The sequence below is a fragment of the Sapajus apella genome, unplaced genomic scaffold (assembly GCF_009761245.1).
Source record: "Sapajus apella isolate SASKATOON/1434 unplaced genomic scaffold, GSC_monkey_1.0 scaffold9, whole genome shotgun sequence".
NCBI classification, from domain to species: domain Eukaryota; kingdom Metazoa; phylum Chordata; class Mammalia; order Primates; family Cebidae; genus Sapajus; species Sapajus apella.
In genome coordinates, this window is record NW_022436949.1 from 23,899,030 (window position 1) to 23,918,995 (window position 19,966).

General features: G+C 36.9%; 1 protein-coding gene, 1 long non-coding RNA gene and 1 other non-coding gene across 19 annotated transcripts in view; 2 read left to right on the forward strand and 1 right to left on the reverse strand.

Annotated features, from left to right (window-relative positions):
- The window catches only part of MYCBP2 (MYC binding protein 2), a 274,498-nt gene that overhangs the window by 247,845 nt on the left and 6,687 nt on the right, over positions 1–19,966 (reverse strand). The gene's annotated exons all lie outside the window — the stretch shown is intronic.
- On the forward strand, positions 3,440–3,645 carry LOC116551169. The gene is made up of 2 exons (XR_004268749.1): positions 3,440–3,555; positions 3,607–3,645. It is a non-coding gene; the product is annotated as an uncharacterized LOC116551169 (long non-coding RNA).
- Positions 9,262–9,387, forward strand: LOC116551435. The gene has a single exon (XR_004268932.1). It is a non-coding gene; the product is annotated as a U4atac minor spliceosomal RNA (small nuclear RNA).

Consider the following 19,966-nt stretch of genomic DNA (forward strand, 5'->3'; position numbering starts at 1 on the left):
ATTACCTGAGTGAAATCAGGTATTTGAGCAACAGGGACACATAACTATCAAGAGGTTAGCCCTTTCTATATAATTTATAAAAGCATCAAGATTTAGGCCAGGCATGGTGGCTCATGACTGTAATCCCAGCACTTTGGGAGGCTGAGGCGGGCAGATCACAAAGTCAGAGGTTCGAGACCAGCCTGGCCAACATAGTGAAGCCCCATCCCTACTAAAAATAAAAATAAAAAATTAGTCAGGTGGTGTGGCAGGCACCTGTAATTCCAGCCACTTGGGAGGCTGAGGCAAGGAGAATTGCTTGAACCTGGGAGGCGGGGGTTGCAGTAAGCCGAGATCGCGCCACTGCACTCCAGCCTGGGCAACAGTGCCAGACTCTGTCTCAAAAAAAAAAAAGCATCAAGATTTATTTACAGCCAATTTTCAGAGAAGTAGAATATATAAATCCAAATTCAGATAGATTTCCTAAAGACTAGTTATCACTGACTTAAATTTTTGTGTTTGTTTTATCTAATGGAACTTCTTTAAAGTTCAAATGATTTTACATACGTTCCTAAAACACTTCTTACTAGGCATGATGACATTTAATTTGTTTTAACAATTCTAACGAATCTGAACCCATCAATTCTTAGACAATCCAAAGAACCAGCAATTCCCAAATTAATTATAAATTACTTTTACTGTGTTTTTGCGTTGTTGATTTGGCTTGTAGAGGTGGAGGTAGAGTTTTTCTAAAAGAGCCAGTAATAAGTTGAAAATTACATAAACAAAATCTGTATTCAACATTTGAAAATAAAAAAGTACCATTTGCTAGTAATATAACGTACCATTATATCTTTATATTTGAGAACTAATCGTAAACCTTTCATGATATCTGAGGATGGAAATATAAAAGAGAAACTCTAAAAACCAGTCTTACACATTAACAATTTACCTTGGAATTTCTGATGATTTAGGGCTTTAAATCCTAAATCAATCAAAGCTTAATGAAGATGTCTGGAATTGGTCCTTGTTAAGAATTTTAGTCTTCTCACAAAAATAATTTCATGTCCATGAGATTTGAAAGAATTATGGCTGACAATAAAAGGGAAAGGCTATTAATATGCCTTAAATATTTATTTTAAAACATTTACTTTAAAAATTCCAAAAAGATTTTCTTAAGAGCGATGCTGTTTAAGAAAAACCGAATACTTCTACAATATAAGAACAAAAGAATTTTGCAAATTGTTCAGTGATATAGATGAATAGTTTCTCTATCAGCTTATTACTGAGTATACTTTATACCAAAAATGTAGTCATAATTTTAAAATCTCTTTAACTGAAATCTGCTTCACCATTTGCAAAATAAAAGAGATGAAGGAGATGGACGTTCCTTCTAAATCCTTTAAAATGCTACAATTTTAATAAATCCAAAGTTACAGAACTTCTGGAATAAAATGGTTTTAATCTTTTGCTTAATATTGCTTAGTAATAAGAAATAAAAAATTCCTGAGCCTGTATTCTAAAGCAAGAATGGGGATTTTTTTTTTTTTTTTTTTGCAAAGGACCATTATAGCAAATATTTTACACTTTGTGAGCCACAAGATCTTTGCTGCAACTCCTCAATGGTTACAGCATGAAAGCTGCCATCAGCAGCACAGCACGTAAAAAGAGGAGTGTGCATATAATACAATTAAACTTTCAAATTTCACATAATCTTCGTGTCTCAAAACATTCGCTTCCTTTTTCTTTTCAACCTTTTAAAAATGTAACCATTTTTAGCTTACAGACTGCATAAAAACAAGAATTGGGCCTCACTGGTCTGTGGGCCATTGTTTGCTCACCCAGATCTGGGACATATTTTGATAAACAGGCTCATATCAGAAAGGATAAAAATGCTGTAAAGTTATGAGTATGCAACACAGATAAAATTATTCAAAACATCACTATGCTTATAAAAATAAGCACTCCTAAAATTATCTGCCTTTTCTTTTTATAAAGATAAACTTCTGACTTCCACTTCCCTAAAGTGAGTGATTAGATAGGAGGCAGGCCAATGCACTTGCTTCAAAGACTAGACTAACCAACATAAGAAAGCTGTGGAAGCAATGAGGACTAAAAGAACGAAAAATCCAGAGGTGCAAGAGCGCTTCCGAGGCAGCTGAGACCACTGGCTTGTTCTTCCATGGGGGTAACTGCAGAGTTTGGGCATGAGTAAGGACTGAGCTTGGCTTAAGCAGAGCAACTCTTACAAAGCAAACAAGAGACAAGTGGTGCTTTAGATGTTTGCATGGACTGAAATGACAGCCTAGAATCTAGAGACAGGCAGCTTCCCCAGTGATATTTTTCCTCCAAGATGGAACACTGAAGGATGATAGAGAGGCTGAGTCAAGGCTGGGCGCAGTGGCTCAGGCCTGTAATCCCAGGACTTTGGAAAGCTGAGACAGGCAGATTATTTGAGGTCAGGAGTTTGAGACCAGCCTGGCCAACATGGTGAAACCCCATCTCTACCAAAAATGCAAAAAATCAGCTGGGTATAGTGGTGCACACCTATAATCCCAGCAACTCGGGAAGCTGAGGCAGGAGAATCACTTGAATCTGGAAGGCAGGGGTGGTGGTGAGCTGAGATTGTGCCATTGCACTCTAACCTGGGCTACAGAGCAAGACTCTGTCTCAAAACAAAACAAAACAAAACAAAACAAAACAAAACAAAACAAAACAAAACAAAAACAGAGATGCTGGGTCAAAAGGGAAGAGAAAACTTCCTATAGTCTCCAGTGGTTAGAAGAGAGAATCCTAGTGGTGGTGGTGGGCGGCGGGGGGGGCTCTATGTAATGCCTCAGTGCATGGAGATAATCAACTCCTCATTCTATCTGTCTGACACAGCAAAGGGCAAACTTCTCTGGGAGAAAACACATCAACTGAAAGAAAATCGTGTTCATTCATATACAATGTTAGTCTAGTTTAGGGACACTAAGTAAACACATTAAGAGATATCAAAAGAGGCAAAATATGTGGCAGACACATAATCAAGAGAAAACCAGAAAATCAGTCAGACTCAAAGAAAATTCAGATATTAAAGTTAGGAGGCAAATACCTAAGATGCAGAGATTAACAAAATGTATAAAATAATGCAATTGGCAATTTTCAACAAAATCTATAAAAAAAAGAACCAAGTGGACATTCTGAAACTAAAAAGTAAACATCTGAAATTAAGAACTTGCCATAGATTTTTTTTTTTTTTTTTTTTGAGACAGAGTCTTGCTCTGTTGCCCAGACTGGAATGCAGTGGTGCAATCTTGGCTTACTGCAACCTCCGCCTCCTGGGTTCAAGCGAGTCTACTGCCTCAGCCTTCCGAGTAGCTGGGACTACAAGCGCATATCACCATGCCTAGCTAATTTTTGTATTTTTAGTAGAGATGGAGTTTTACCATGTTGGCCAAGATGATCTCAATCTCTTGATCTCGTGATCTGCCAGCCTCAGCCTCCCAAAGTGCTGGGATTACAGGTGTGAGCCACCATGCCCAGCCAAGAATTTGTCATATGATTTTAAGAGCTGAGTAAGACACAGGAAAACAGGTTTCACAATCACTTCTCGGCCTTTTGGCTAAGATCAAGTGTAGAAAACAGGTTTCACAGACTTGCAGACAGGCCAAAAAACAAAAATAACAGAATTCAATCACAGAGAAACAAAACAGAGAATGAGACATGTGGGACACAGTCAAATGGTCTCATATTTATATAATTGGAATCCCAGAAACAGAGAAAAAAGAATGGAACAAAAGCAATATATGATGAGATAATTACTGACAATTTCCCAAAAGTGAAGAAAGAAAGCAACTGAGAGAGTCAAGAAACTCAGGGAATTTTAAGGAGGAAAATACAAAGAAAGGCATACCTAGGCACAGCATGGTCACACTACTAAAAGCAAAGCATAAAAGAGAAAATCTTTAAAGCAGCCAGAAAAGAGATACACTTAAAGGAACGATAAAATTGATAGTTTCCATTCTTTGTGTTGAAAAGTGCTGGAGGGTGCAGAGGGGAGGTACTGATGTGGAGGGATGGGGGTCAGAAGTCGAAGAAAGCAACCTGGAATCATATAACCATGAAAAGCATACTTTAAGAATGAAGACAAAAATAAAGATGTTTTTAGATCCATGAAAGCTAACATAATTCACTGTCAAGATACCAATATTACAGGAAATACTGAAGGAAAGTCTTCCTTTAATAACTGTAACATCATAATTTTAAACAAAATGATACATACTAAAAGGATAGATAAAGATATATCTCAAACACACTCTCCAGTCTCCCAAAAAAAAGTTGCTGTGGCTATTTTAATATTTGACAAAGTAATTTTTAAGGTAACAGTATTACAAGAAATGAGAAGACCATTTCTAAATCGTAAAAGGGTCAAATCATTAGGAAATCCTAACAATCCTGAATTGGAAGGTAACTAGAAACACAGCTTCAAAATATATAAAGCAAAATTGACTGAAGTAAAATGAGAAAATACAAATCCACAATTGAAAGAGTAGATTTTAACCTCTCTGTAACTGATAGAACAAGTAGAGACAAAAAACAGCAGTGACACAGAAGAATTTAAAAACATGATTAATCAACCTGACCTAATTGACATACATACAAAACCATATCCAACAACAGTAGAATGCATATTTTTTTCAAATGCACATAGAACATTTACCAGAATAGATAACTGTTCTGGACCACAGACCAAGTCTCAACAAATTTCCAAGGACTGAATCATAAGGTAATTCTTTGGTCATGGAAAAATTAAACCAGGAAAAAAAATAAACTAAAAAATTCCCAAATGTTTAGCAATCAAAAAAAACAAGGCTTCTAAATAACTTATGGGTCAAAGAACTAGTCACAATGAAAATTTAAAAATATTTTCCATAAAATGAAAATGCAATATGACGTAACAAAACTAGTAGAATGCCACTAAAGCAGTACTTCAACAAAATGCACAGCTTTTTGCATAAACATAAATGCATACATTGAAAAAACAAAACTCGGAAAGTAAATTATCTAGACTTACAACTCAAGATGCTAGAAAGAAAACTGCAAATTAAATGCAAAATATGTAGAAGGGTAACAAAAATAAGGGTAGATACCAATGAAATGGAAAGCGGACATTCAATAGAGATTATCAGGGAGCCAAAACTTGGTTCTCTTAAAAGATTAGTATACGTAACAAAAAGACAAAAAAAAAATGCTATCGAAGATGTGGAGAAAGTGGAACTCATACACTGTTGATGGGAACATAACTTAGTACAACCATTATGGAAAATAGAAGGGAGGTTCCTGAAAAAACTAAAAACAGAACTATGATATGATGCAGCAATTTCACTACTGGGTATATAGCCAAAGGAAAAAAATCCATATGCTGAAAAGATATCTGCACTCCCATGTTCACTGCTGCACTATTGACAATAGCCAAGATATGAAATCAACTTAAGTTTCCATGAGCAGATGAATGGATAAAGAAAATGTGACATATATACACAATGAAATACTATTTAGTGATTTAAAAAAAGAGTAAAATTCTGTCATATGCAGCCACATGGATGAGCTTAGAGGACATTATCTTTAAGTTAAATAAGCCAGGCAAAGAAAGACGAATATGGCATGTTTTTACTCACACACGGAAGCTAAAAAAGTTGATCTCATAAAAGTATAGAAGAATTAGAAAGTAGCCAGAGGTTGGCTAATAAATCAGAGCTACAAAGTAGGAGTAAGTTCTTGTGTTATATAGCACCACAGGGTGACTATCATAAACAACAATATATTATACAACTTCAAACAGCTGGAAGACAGGATTTTGAATGTTCTCAACACAAAGAAATGATAAAATGGTAAATGTTTGAGGTGACAAATATGCTAATTGTCCTGATTTGATTATTACACTTTGTAAACACGTATCAAAATATCATACTATACACCATGAATATGTACAATTATTTGTGAATTAAACATATAACAAATATTTTTAAATAAAATGAAATAAATATAATAAACCTAGAGGAAAAATTGTCAGAAAAAAGTAAAAGCACAAATTATCAATATGAGAAATAAGAAAGGTGACATCACTACAAATGATGCCCATAAATTTGACAAATAAAATGGATAAATTCCTTGAAAAAATATAACTTATCAACATTGAATAAGGGAAAAAATGTAATATATGAATAGTCTGCTATATATTTAAAAAAAAAAAAAGGAGATCCCTAATCAAAACCTATCCACAAAGAAAATTCTAGGTTCAGATGGCTTTGCTGGTGAATACTTCCAAATACTTTAAAAATTCACTGGTAGGTTCTTTCCAATATTATCAATCTCAGACTAACTGTTTCAGATAATACAAAAAGCAGAAACATTTCCCAACTCATTTTATAAGACAGGCATAACTCTGATATCAAAATTTGAAAAAAAATTTCAAAATACAAAAATTTCAGACCAGTATTGCCTATGAACACGGAAGCAAAATACTACACAGCCAAAAAGTAGAAACAACCCAAACGCTCACCAACTAATGAATATATAAAGTGTGTTACTTCCAAATAAGAGAACATTGTTTACCCATGAAAAAAGAATGAAGTACACTCATGCTACAACATGGACGAACCTTGAAAACATGCTAAGTGAAAGAAACAATGGCAACAGAAGGTAACAAATTGTATAATTCCATTTAGTTGTAATGTCTAGTTAGGCAAATTCACAAAAACAGGAAGTAGTAGTTGCCAGAAACTGACAGAAAGGAGAAAAGAAAGTGATTGCTAATACCTCTGGGATTAATGGAGTGACAAAAATGTTCTAGTTGTATAATACTGAAAACTATTAAGTTGTATACTTTAAAAGGGTGAATTTGTGGTATGTGAATTGCCTCTTTTATTAAAAACAAAAAAGCAATTTACCTAAAAATAGTTTCTATGTCTAACAACATATAGAAAGGATAAATATACAATCAACATAATTCAATAACAGAACAAAACATATGATCCGCTTCAATAGAAACAGAGAAAACATTTTTAAAACTCAACAACCATTAGTGATAAAACTCCTTGGTGAAGGAGGAACAGATTTTACTTAATCTAATGAAGATTATATACCAAGAAAAACCCTACTTTAAACAGTGTAGGCAAATATACTGAATGTTGAAAAATTAAATATTTCCACTAAGTATGGGGAGAAAGTGCAAGGATTTATACTATCACTACTTCTATTAACACTATATTTGAGGTTAGTAAGTGATGCAAATGAAATAAAAGTCACAATGGTTAAAAATTAAAAGTAAAGTATTTTTTATTTGTACATAATTACATTTATAGAAAATACAAAATAATCCACAAATAAAGAATTAACAAGTGAATTATCAAGGTCACTGGACACAAGACCAATTTTTTAAAATCAATCTATGAAGCATCTTATGTAAACTGAAGCTTTTCTATAGAAGCCCGACTTATTCTCCTGTGTAATTAATGTAATGATACTCCCATCGTGTTCAAGCATCAATGAATGAATTAGGGAGGAATAGTTATCTCATTACTAAGTAGAAACCTTTTATTTACTTAACCTAGACTGTTAATTCGTAATAAGAAAGAGATTTTAACAATTCGACTTGATTTAGGGGAGAAATGCAAATAAATTTCTCATAAGTAGCTTCAGTTTCTTTATCTTATTTGGAAGTCTTCACATAGTGGGAGGGCTATAAATAAAGCTACCTTGGCAATGGGCAGAGCAGCTTAAGGAAAAAAAAAAAAAAAGAGGGTAGGGCAATTTGGAGGGTAACATGAGTGAGGGGAGAATGACAATCTATTCATCCCAGGCCTCAGAGAACCACAAGAGATAGGAGAGTGAGCAAATAACCAGGCACACAGAGATACAAGGCACCCTGAGTGAGAAAAGAAGAACTAGGCAACAGAAAGACACCCAAAGAGACTTCAGATGGTGGGATCCTTAGAAAGATTGTAACAAGAATATGTTTATCAAATTTAAAGAAAAGACTCTCTCTAAAATGGCTGCAGGAAATAGGGAAGAGCATATTTGAAAAAAAATCAAACTAGACTAAGAGTACAGAATTTAGAGCCAAATGACTTGGGTCCAAATGCAGGCTCTGTCATTTACTAGCACTGTGATCTTGGCAAAGTTACTTTAACCTCTCTGTGCCTCAGTTCTCTTATTTATACAACAGGGTAAAAACAGTACCTCTCCCATTGGATGATGACATACTTAGAATTATGTCTGGTATTTAGTAAATACTAAACACATTTTTATTATTATTCCCAATTCAAATGTCTACATTGGTTTGGGTTTCCCCAGAAGTAGACTTCAATTCAAGACTTGAAGTGCAGCAGTTATTTTGAGAGGTGATCCCAGGAAAAACATAAGTAGGGAAAATCAAAAAGTGAAACAGGGAAGAGAAGGAAGTCAAGAAAGGACATATTATGAAGCCAGTTGCCCTGATGGGCAACTAGAGCTTGATCCAGTGGAGAACTCTGGTAGACAGCAGAAAACGTGGCTCAGTTATCCTAAAGGCAGGTGAGACAAAAGTATTTAACTACCAACTCCCCATCCACCACTGGTGGAAAGTTTTTCTGAAGGCATTAACTGTCTGGTGTGTGTGGGTTGCCCTACACACAGGTCAAGCATGTTTCTTTTCAGGCAGATAGTCATAGATGTTTGCAGAAGACAGTATGCGAATGGATGCCAAAGAGATGTGGCTAGGAAACTACGAAAATCTGCTACAGGTATCTAATCCAAAAGATAAATTAATTATTTGTCTCCTTCCTTAAGCTAATGCTTTCCGACTTTGCCTTTAAGCACCAATTTCTGAATACTCCCATGTCCATTCTCACTTTTCCACTGAAATGTGACTTCTCCCTGCCTCCTGGAAAAAGGAGGAGGAGTGGGTGGGTGTTGGTTCATTATAATTTCTTATTGCCAACCTCAAGAACCCATCTCAGACTTTAGTTTCACTGGCCTACAGGAAAAGAGGCAGTTTGTTAGTGATAGTAAGTTCATGAGGATTGAATATACTGAATATAATGTATCTGAGCAGGACTGAGAGAATCCCAGCAGTAGACTTTTCAAAATACAGGCTAGAGCTTAAGGAAAGAGGTTTTACCTAAAAAACACAGACCAGGAAGTCAAATGCATATCTGAAATCATAAGCATGAGAGAACCAAAGAAGAAAATTCAGAGAGAAGAAAATAAAAAATGGACTCTTGAGAAACTAGCTCTTCCTCCCTTTCTATCTAGATGAAAACCATCCTTTTCTTGCGGCTGCGCTACTGTCCAATGAGTGCATAGTGAGGGCAGTACTGCTAATACCTAAACAACACACCTGCATCAACTAGAGCTTTGCTTTACCTTGGTGCAATTCTTAGAAAAATGAAAACCCTATTTCTGAGGTAAGGAAAAAAAAAAAGTCATTATTATCTTTGTACTTGAGACCTAGTCACCTGCTAAATGTATCATTAAATCCACCTGTTCCATATATTCCCATTGCCTTTTCTCAGCATTTATTTTACAGAACTACTGCAATGGCCTTTTTAAAGGTAGACCTGCTTTGGGGATCTGCTCCTTTTCATTCACCCTCTATAATGCTCCTACAGATTATCTTTATAAATTGGAAGTTTAACTCTACCATTACATTGCTTGAAAGCCTATGATTGGTCAGGCATAGTGGCTCACGCCTGTAACACCAGCACTTTGGGAGGCCAAGGCAGGCAGATCACAAGGTCAAGAGATCAAGACCAACCTGGCCAACATGGTGAAACCCCGTCTCTACTAAAAATACAAAAATTAGATGGGCATTGTGGCACAGACCTGTAGTCCCAGCTACTTGGGAGGCTGAGGCAGGCGAATCACTTTAACCTGGGAGGCAGAGGTTGCAGGGAGCCGAGGTCGCACCACTGCACTCCAACCTGGTGACAGACCGAGACTGTCCCAAAACAAACAAATAAAAAAAAAACTAAGATTGTTCCATACTATTTTCAAATAAAGCAATACATGGAAAATAATAACCTAGTCCTAACATATCTTTTTAGTCACATCTCCTACCCCCTCGTTCTCATCCACCTAGTCCCCTACATTTTAGCTATTTCCAAGATTTCTGTTCTGAACTTCTTTGACTTTTATCCCTGAATTCATGATGTAGCTCCAGCAACTATTATCACCTACTCAGGGGACTGCAAACTACAGTCTACATGCCAAATATAGCTTCCTACCTGTCTTTGTAAATAAAGTTTATTGGAACACAGCCATGCTTATCCATTTACATATTGTCTGTGGTTGCTTTCAAACTAAAGAACAGAGCTGAATAGTTGCAACAGAGACTCTACAGCCTATAAAGTCTAAATTATTTATTATCTGGTCAAATAAACATGTCATATATATGATCCACAGACACATATGATATCAAACAATACCATATAACTGGATTCCTAGAAGGAAATAAGAAATTGGGTCTGAAATAATAGTTGAGGAAATAAAGACCAAAATTTGCAAGTTAAATAAAAATTAACATCACACAGATTTAAGAACCTCAATGAATACCAAGCAGGACACATGGAGACACACACACACACACACACACACATACACACACACACACACGTACGATACAGTCAAACTCCTAAAACTTAAAGATGAAAAGGAAAATCTTTTTTAAAGGCCAGATAAGAAAGTTCTGGTTCCAGTACGTTAGTATAAACCCAAAAACAGCCTATCTTCCCCACTGTTTACAACCACTTTGGGCAAAATTTTTAAAATGACAAAAAAGTACTTCTGGACTCTGAAAAACAAATAAAAGCAAATTCTGGAGGGGAGTCAAAACTTGGAAAAGTGATCCACAAAAGAGTAAATTTCCTAGTTTGGTTGTTTTTCTCCTTTCACTAACAGCTTTGCCTAAAGGCCAGGAAGTGATCACCGCATTACAGGGCCACATCCCAGAAGTGAAAACTCCAAGTTAAAACTCTGTCTTTTTGGCCAGAGGAATTGAGAAAAGAAACTCATATGATAGAAAATATGCAGGAAGTCCTGAAAAAGAGAAAGATACAGAAAGGGATCCCCTAAACAACAAAAAACACAACATTCTCCAGAGAATTATAATAAACCCCAGAGCTTACAAAATATAACATTAACCATAACCAAGATAAAATCCAAAATTCTCACAATGCAAAACACAAGACAAATGTGAACAACTTAAAAAGATGCCAACCCTAAGACAAGGTACATGTAATTATCCAACAATGGCTGGAAAGCAACCACTATAAATAAGCTCCATCAAGGAAAGACAAGGACAACTGAATGCAATGGAAAGAGGTTTTCAGCAGAGAAAGAGAAGTTATTAAAAAAAAAAAAATTAAATGTCAAAAAATGTTCACTGGTTGGGCTCAGTAAAAAAATGGAGATGAGAGAAAAGAGTCTGTGAACCTGAACATATACCAATAAAAATAACCTTACCTGAAAAACAAAGAGAAAAAAAAAATTGATAGGTGGAGAACTGAACAGTTTGAGGTCTGTGGGACAATTTGAAACGTTTTATCATAATTGCCACTAGAATCTTGAAAGGTAAGAAGGCACAACGGTAGAAAACATCCTAAACTTGGTGAAAGTCAAAAATTTACAGATTCGAGAAGGTCAGTACTCTCTAAAGAGGATAAACTCAAAGAAAATGACTAAACACACATCAAATTAAACTGCTGAAAACCAAAACCAAAGAAAAAATTCTTGAAAGCAGCTCGAGAAAAATGACACACTACGTAGAGGGGAATAAGGTTTACATTACAAAGATTTTTCGCCAGAAATCGAAGAAGTGAAAAGAGAGTGAAACAGCCTCATTAAGGTGCTCAAGGAAGCAAGAATCTACTCAGAATTCTACATTCACCTAAAATATCCTTTAGTAAAGAAAGTAAAATAAATATCTCAAAGAAACACAAACAGAATGTATCCCCAGCAGAATGACCTGCAAGAAAAGCTAAGGTAAACATTAAGCTGAAAGGAAATGCTGCATCTTCAGGAATGAAGAAAGAGTAACAGAGTACGAAACACTACATTTTTCCTTTAAGTTCTATAAAACACATATGACTGTTGACAGCAAAAACTGTAACATTGTTTGGTGAGGTTTGCAAAGTATAGCGTGCGTTACCACTAAAGGTCGGGTCAGGGGAGGGGGAGAGAATAAAAGAATCTGTATGGTTGCAAGGTTTCAGTGTTTTAAGTGAATTAGTACACTAACAACCATAAGTGGCCTGTAAAAGGTTAGGTATACATACTTTAATCCCTAGGGCATTAAAAAAAAAAATACAAAGAGATATCACTGAAAAGACCAATAGATCAAGTAAAATGAAATACTAAAAAATAATCCAAAAGAAAGCAGAAAAGGAGGAAGAGAGGAACAAAAAGAGAGGAACAGAAGACAATAAAGTAGCAGAACTATCACTATTGATATGGCAAACATGTCGACAATCATATTAAGTGTTAATAATCTAAACACTCCAATTGAAAGGCAAAGATTGACAGTGGATTTCTTTTTTTAAAAGATCAAGATTTTATACTAATTACCTACAAGGAGAAACTTTAAATATAAAAACATAAACATCCAAACAACACTTATCGTCCAACTTTAACTGATATTTATAGAACTTTAAGTCCAAAGATGACCAAACACATTCTTTTCAAGTGTGTATAATACAATCACCAAGACAGAACATATCCTGGGCAATAAAACAAATCTCAATAAATTTAAAGATCAAAATCATACAAAGTGCATATTAGAAAGTAGTAACAATATATTAATATGTTAGAAAACACTATATTTGAAAGTTATAATAATTCTAAACAATCCATAGGTCAAAGACAAAATCACAAAGAAAACTGGAAAATAATTTGAGCTAAATGACAAATATACAGCAATCAAAATTTGTGGGATGTAACTAAAGCACAACCTAGATATCATAGCTTTGAATATATGTACTGGAAGAAAAATGTAAAATCAACAACCTAAGATTCCACCTTAAGAAATTAGAACAGCAAAGTAAACTTAAAGAAAGTAAAAAGAAATAAATTACCATGATGACTGAAAAGCCAATGAAATAGAAAACAAATCAAAAATAGAGAAAATTAACAAAGCCAAAAGTTGATTCTTTGGACGGCATGCAAAGAAATGAATCTGGAAACAAACTTTACACCCTTCACAAAAATTAGCTCAAAATGGAAAACGGACTTTATATGTAAAACACAAAACTATAAAACTCTTAGAAAATAACACAGGAGATAACCTAGATGACTTTGGGTATGGCAATGACTTTTTAGATACAACACCAAGGTATAATCTATTAAAGAAATAATTAATAAGCTGAAAATTAAAATTAAAATCTTCTGCTCTGCAAAAGAATGCTGACAGGATAAAAAGACAAGGCACGGACTGGAAGAAAATATTTGCAAAAGACACATCTGATAAAGGACTGTTATCCAAAATACCAAGAACTTTCTCTCTTTTTCTCCCATCTCCTCAGTTATACCCCACAGAATACCAAGAACTCTCAAAACTCTAACAATAAGAGAACAAACAACCCAATTAAAAATGGGTCAAACACCTTAACAGCTTACAGATCAAAATATATATAGATGGCAAATAAGCATATGAAAAGATGTTCCACATCATATGTTGTCAGAGAAATGCAAATTAAAACAACAATGAGATTCTACTACACCTATCAGAATAGCCGAAATCCAGAACACAGACATCAAATGTTGGTGAGGATGTAATGCAACAGAAACTGTCATTTATTGCTGGTGGAAATGAAAAATGATACAGCCATTTTGTAAGATAGTCTGGTGATTTCCTTCACAAACTAAACATACTTTTAGCACATGATCCCGCCATTACTCTTCTTGGTGTTAATCCAAAGGAGTTGAAAATATGGCCACTAAATTTAACCGTTCCCCAATATATGTGTACTTCAAAACAACATGCTATATGTTATAAAAACATACAATGTAATTTGTCAATTTCTAAAACAGAAACAAAATTTATGTCCACACAAAAACCTGCACACAGATGTTTACAGCAGTTTTATTCATAACTGGCAAAACTTGGAAGCAACCAAATTGTCCTCCAAAGTTGCCAAATGGTAGGTGAATAGATAAATAAATTGTGGTACATCTAGATGATGGATTGTTCAGTGGTAAGAAATGAGCTATCAAGCCACACACACAAAAAAAATAATGAACCTAAATGCATATTACTAAGTCAAAGAAACCAATCTGAAAAGGCCACATACTGTATGATTTCAACTATATGACATTCTGGAAAAGGCAACACTATGGAGACAGTAAATGATTATTTGCAGTTGAGTGGCAAAGAAACAAGATTAGGTGGAGCACAGATGATATTGAGGGCAGTGAAAATATTCTGTTTGATACTACAATGATAAATACATGTCATTATACATTTTTCTGAACTCAAAAAATGGATAACCTAATGTAAACTCTGGACATGAGGGTGATTGCGGTATGTCAGCGGAGGTTCAACAACGGCCACAAAAGTGCCACTCTGTTGGAGGATGTTGATATAGATGAGGTTATGCATGGGTGGGAGAAAGGGATATACGGAAAATCTCTGTACCTTCTTCTCAATTTTGCTATGAATTTAAAACTGATCTTTAAAAAAAATTTTTTTAAAGGAGGGAGTTATTACCATAGATCCCATAGACTTTAAAGAATAATAAAAGAATGCTATGGATAACTGCATGCTAAAAACTTCAACAACTTAAATGAATGAATTTCTCCAAAGAAATACAAGTTACCAAAATTGGCATGAGTAATAACAGAAAATCTGAATAACCCTCTATCTACTAAAGAAAGTGAATTTGTCAAAAGCTTCCCCAAAATAAAATTCCAGGACCAGATGGTGCCACTGGTGAATTCTAACAAACATTCAAGAAGAAATAACAACAATCTTCTCTAAACATTTTAAAAACTGGGTAGGATTGGGTAGGGCAGGATTACTATGTAACTCATTTTATGAGACGAGGATAACTAATTCTAAAACCTGACAGAATTATTGAAAAAAGAAATAAAAAAGATTACAGATCAATTTCCCTCATGAAATGAACCTGAAAATTCTTAGCAAAATATCAGCAAGTCAAATTCAGCAATACATTCCATATACAATGGTTTTATCCCAGGAATGCAAAGCTGATTTAACATTCAAAAATTAATTAATATAATTCAATTTTCCTTTTGTTCTCTTAGTATATGATCATTTTAACAGGTAGAGAAAAAGCATTTGACAAAACTCAATACACATTTATGATTAAAAACTATCAGCAGGCCAGGTGTGATGGCACACACCTGTAATCCCAGCACTTTAGGAGTCCAAGGGAGGTGGATCACCTGAGATCAGAAGTTCAAGACCAGACTGGCCAACATGGTGAAACCTCGACTCTACTAAAAATACAAAACTTAGCAGGGCATGGTCGGCATGTGCCTGTAATCCCAGCTACTCAGGAACCTGAGGCAGGAGAATGGCTGAAACCTGGGACGTAGAGGCTGAAGTGAGCCAAGATCACACCACTGCACTCCAGCCTGGGTGACAGAGCAAAACTCTGTCTCAAAAAAAATAAAATATAATATAAAACATAAAATATAAAAACTATCAGCAAGGTAGGAATAGTAGGGAATGTCTTCAAATTGCCATTGAAACATCTACAGCTAATATCATACTTAATGATTAAAAAAAACTGTAAGATTAATTTGAGTTGTTTTTCTCCCAGATTAGAAACAAGGAAGAATGAGGCTTTTCTAATTGGAAAAAGTAGGGGCTGAGGGATAGGGAACGAACCTAGAGATAAGAAAGAAAAACAATATTTACACAGACCACCCCAAGGAATTTACAAAACTATTAAAATTAATAAATGAGCTTAACAAGATCAGAGATATAAGGTTAATATATAAAAGCAACTGTACTGTTATATATTAATATCAAACAACTGAAACTAGGAAAAACTAAACTAGTTATAGCAGCACTAAAAACCATAAAATGACCAGATCAAGCAGTTCATGCAGGCTGCCCCCAAGAATGATCCATCACCTAGGGAAAGGCAGCTCTCTTCAGCCAAAGGCAATCCTCATAGAGGAATTAGGCAAGAGTCTGTAGCCAACCAATGTTCCCAGCATTTGTGGGGGACTGAGCACATAAGTGCTGGGCAGGAGCTCTGGGTTCCACACTACACACTGTATTTCGCCTGTTATACAACTGGGATTCACTTGCTTCAAATAAGGCATGGAAAAAGTTCCTTCAGAATTCTGGTGAGTGTCTCATTTCCTGGAGAAACTTTCCAGAGGAAGGAAAGTGGGTCAAACCATAGCCCCAGCCACAACAGATTGTAAAATTGATACCAACAACTCTTCTCTGCTAGCCATTCTAGATTCCTTTAATCTTTGGCTAGTATTTCTGCTGGCCGGTATTTCTGGTGGCTGACTTCAGGCACCAGGCCTTTCTCATGTCCATTTACTACAAACACTAAACAAGGAAGTACCAAGAGAAACCCACACATCACCTGTGTGCCTAATCTCCATGCTCCATTGTGGAACACAGCCCTAGCTCCTCCCCATGAACCAGGACATTAACTCTGCCCAAATGGTACTTCTTTATTTAGAAAAGGAGCCCCAAATCCCAGTGGCAGCTGTAGCTTAAAGTATAACAGAATTATTATATGATCCTCTAGACCCTCTATTGGAAATGTTTCTCTTCTGAGAAACAGGATCTTTTAACTCCTAGTGATCAGAGCTACAGAGATGGGAAGCACAAACTGCCCAGGTGGATCACAGAGTAAGGCTAAGCGGAGCCACTCCTACTTTCGTGTGTTCTTCCTACTAAGGACACTGGAAGATAGGCACCTCACCCTTGCAGGGTATCACACCCAAGCTCCAGGATCACATCATCAGTTGTGCCATCAAAAAACTATTTTACTGCTCATTATCAACTCATCAGTTTCTGGATGGTGTGGTGCGAGATGAGACAAATGATTCTCCTATGCTCTAAAAGTGGGTCCCAGCCGGGCGCGGTGGCTCATGCCTATAACCCCAGCACTCTGGGAGGCCGAGGTGGCTGGATCACAAAGTCAGGAGTTCAAGACCAGCCTGGCCAACACGGTAAAGCCTCATTTCTACTAAAAACACAAAAATTAGCCGGGCATGTTGGCACGTGCCTGTAATCCCAGCTACTCAGGAGGCTGGGGCAGGAGAATTCCTTGAACCCGGGAGGCAGAGGTTGCAGTGAGCTGAGATCATGCCTTTGGACTTCAGTCTGGGTAACAGAGCGAGACTTCATCTCAAAAAATAAATAAAATAAAATAAATAAAAGTGGGTCTCTTAGTCCCCTATGCTAGAGGATCAAACATCCTACAAGCCCTCAAACAGTAGTGCTGGTGAGACACTGCTGGAAAGACAAATTCATACCCAGAATATGTTTCAAATCCAATCAGAATGAATCACAGTCCTTCCCACAGTATAAGGACTGGCTGGCCTGCTTAAAGGATGGTTGGTCTCTGCTGCTGTCAGGCTGGATATTCAGCAGCAGCAGTTGCTAGATCAGCACTGGTGAATGAAAAGCCTTTTACTGGGCCCCATGCACAGCCATCATCAGTAATTTTTCCATGAATTCATAGGCCAAAAGAAATACCAAATAATAGTGTTTATTAAGTAGTTAGATCCAAATAATGGGAATTTATGTCTTAACAAATGAGTAGACATTTGAAAAAATAACACATATATATTGGAAGAAAAAATATTTGTATTTCATTCTTAAAAACTACAATTACTGGGCCGAGCACAGTGGCGCTCGCCTGTAATCCCAGCACTTTGGGAGGCTGAGGTGAGCGGATCACGAGGTTAGGAGTTCAAGACCAGCATGACCAATATAGTGAAAACCTGTCGCTACTAAAAATACAAAAATTAGCAGGGCATGGTGGCACACGCCAGTAATCCCAGCTACTCAGGAGGTTGAGGCAGGAGAATCACTTGAATCCAGGGAGGTTTCAGTTAGCAGAGATGGCGCCACTGCACTCCAGCCTGGGCGACAGAGCGAAACTTTGTCTCAAAAAAAAATAAAATAAAATAAAATTACTTGATAATAGTTCACATGTGCCTGGTAGACACAGAACAACTTCTCAAACTTGGAATAAGGCTGAACACGCCACCCTCCTTTCCTGTTCCACACTGACTTTTGCGCAGTGGTTGATCCGTACTGCAACTACTAAAAATCCAACCCTGCAAAAATATGACGTCATTAATGTAGCATGAGCTAATGTCAAAACTGTGAACTGCCTCAAGCTAGTAGTTTGTGACAGACATTGCTGTGCTTCCTTTAAAATTCTGAAATATCCCACAGTATTCTTGTGTGTCCATGGTGATGTTTTGGAGTGCCTCGGTGCAGTCTGGGAACATAAGTGTGTTTGCGTGTTTGTGTCTCTGTGTGTGTGTTTGTGTATGTACAGTCCCTTCTTCCCTTAGCAGATCCAGCACTAGATGTTCTTGTGACTGAACCCTAGTTGTTGGTTTGGTGATAGTCAGCAGGAGAGAGAGGAGGAGCTGGGGGTAAGAGGGACAGCACAGTCTTCAAGCAACTACCGTCTAGCTAGAAGAAGGCCACTTCCGCAGGCCCAGAGGGTTAGAGGAATTTGGGGTTTCAAGGTTTTCAAGCGCCCTTGATGCCCCATCCTAAGGGTCAGAATTCCATCCCAACCAGAACACTGACCCCAGCATAGCTGAGAATTCTACCCACCCTGGCACTCTGCTATCCTTAAAATTAAGTCTTGAGTCTAATCCTTGGATTTTTTTCCTTTCACTATATACATGTTCCTTTACATGCTGCTAAATCAATTTCCTTTTACATTCTTCCCTCAATTACCTTCCACCTTGCATCATCTTTTTCCAATCTATCAGTGTTATTTACCAAGGCTATCTGATGATTCTCTAAACTTCTCAAAAGTCGAAAATAGTGTACCCACCAGTGCATTCCCTTCCACAGGAACAGCATTCCAATTCACCACCAGTGAAAGTTTTAACAGTTGCATAGCTACAGTACCTGCCAAGCATTATCAGTATTAGCGCTCCATCTAGCACCAGAATGAGATTCTCATTGCCAGCCAGGCAGACAATAATCCAGCTTCAAAACCTCACTTTAAAGGCAACTTTCTGAGACCACTCCTGGCACCAACAGTTTTGGGTAGTAGGGTTCCCAGGAAACAGACTGAAATGCAGATGTGCACACCAGAAGTTTATTGGGGTGTGCCCTCCGAACCAACAACCCTGGGGCAGTGAAAGATGTTAAGACTGAACAGAGGAAGGAGTTGATCTGCAATGCAATCAAAGGACGGCCTCAGCCAGACCCATGGGGGAGCTCTCTGATGTTGGGACAGACTTCAAGGTTGGCTTGTCTTATAGAAAAGCATCAGGCATTTATATCCCTACACTGAACAGATATTAGATGTAAACTGCCCCTGAAGAGGAGGCATGACTTTGGGGGAGGCAACTCTTGGCTCAGGGCAATGCCTGGAGTGGGACTCAGCTGCAATCAGTTTTAGCTGCCAATATTCCCAACAGCTAAGAGAACATGTGCCTGAAAGAGGGGATCTGAGTGGCTAACCATAGCACCTGCCACACTGCCACTGGACAATTATACCAATTTGGCTAATGAGGGAAGAGAATTAAGCATTTGTGCTGCTTTACTAAAAGGAACTACATTTCACTGACAGTCGGTGAAGGAAAACTCCTCTTTGCAGAAGAGTGCCAGCCAATAAATATAGAAGAAATAACAGAATTATTTTATTTATTATTTATTTAGAGATAGAGTCTCGCTCTGTCGACCAGGCTGGAGTGCTGTGGCACAATCTCGGCTCACTGTAGCCTCCATCTCCTTGGCTCAAGCAATTCTCCTGCCTCGGCCTCCCAAGTAGCT